Source organism: Apium graveolens, chromosome 4 (assembly GCF_009905375.1).
Source record: "Apium graveolens cultivar Ventura chromosome 4, ASM990537v1, whole genome shotgun sequence".
In the NCBI taxonomy this organism is placed as follows: Eukaryota; Viridiplantae; Streptophyta; class Magnoliopsida; order Apiales; family Apiaceae; genus Apium; species Apium graveolens.
The window spans coordinates 238,905,122-238,906,457 of NC_133650.1; positions in this window are offsets into that span (position 1 = coordinate 238,905,122).

A 1,336-nucleotide genomic window follows, 5' to 3' on the forward strand; every position below is an offset into this window, starting at 1 on the left:
AATCCGCACCCGCAGCTCCTTGAAAAAACAAAGTTAAAGACGTCTCAGATGCGTTTAGGAACATTAATAGATACATTGGTATATTATGACTCATTACCTGCAATGCATAATATCATAATTGACAGAGTCATAATATGAAATATATATTGCAGTTTGGACACCATTTCCAACCATATTTGTAGGCGAGCTGGTGAAGCAAGCTGCCTTCCTTATAGATTTCAAATATTACAATCCTAATAGACTTCATAGATTACAAACTTGCTCGCAATCCTCACTTACCTTGCTTGTCAAGATTCGCATGTCAAAGTCCTAACCGACTTCATCTAATTTATTGATAGCTGGGGATAAAATTGGCCCTTTCTCTTATTCAAACGTGAGTCTAATATATATTGAATGTATAGTATACTAAACATTTTTCTCTTTTTTAGAAACATGTGATAATGAGAGATATGGTGTGCATAAAGATGTGAGGCTGCAATCTTGTCTAGGGTATTTGTATACAATTACAGTGAATTAGAAAGAGTTGATCAAGTCCGTGAAGACATATTCTAAGGAATATCCTTTCCACCCATTTACCTTGATTCTCCTTATATTATTGTTTTATAAATATTTGAGCTCGAACGCATTGTGTCTTTGGGTAAAGAAATTTAAATGATACTAAATTTTAGATTATGTTTATCTTTGCAAGGTATGAAATTTGACCCTGTTTCAGGATCAGGAGTAGTAGTGTCTGAGATTTTTTGCGCACTGTGCCAAATCAAAAAACTATGCCCCTAGGACCAAGAAAAATGATTATATTATTAAATAACAAAAATAAATAATTAAAATAATAATCACTTATATTTATAAAATATTATAGTAAATTAGAGTTGAAAAAAAATCTTACAAGTACATAAATAGTCAGATATAATTATTATAAACATAAAAATACTCACAAAAAACCTAATTCATTTGTAAACTTATTTAAATTTATATAAATATTAATAAATTAAATATTAAATAACTTTTTTCATTGAATATGTAAATATTAAATATAAATATAATTTAAAATAAATTGATAACCTAGAAATTGAATTATTAAAAACTAATATATTGTGCAATTTGTCAAAAAAAAATTAACATTCATAATATTTATAGTTAAGACTAGTCGTAGTATAAATTATTTATCAAAACAATTAATATTCTTATTAATTAATTTGCTTAGTAATTTTTTTTCTAAAATTTAATAACTTACTTAAATTGTTAAAATTAATATAATATTTTTACTTTACCTTTGGATAATTATTTATAATCACTAGACATTTACTAATTATTCAATATAGCTTACTTTCTATTT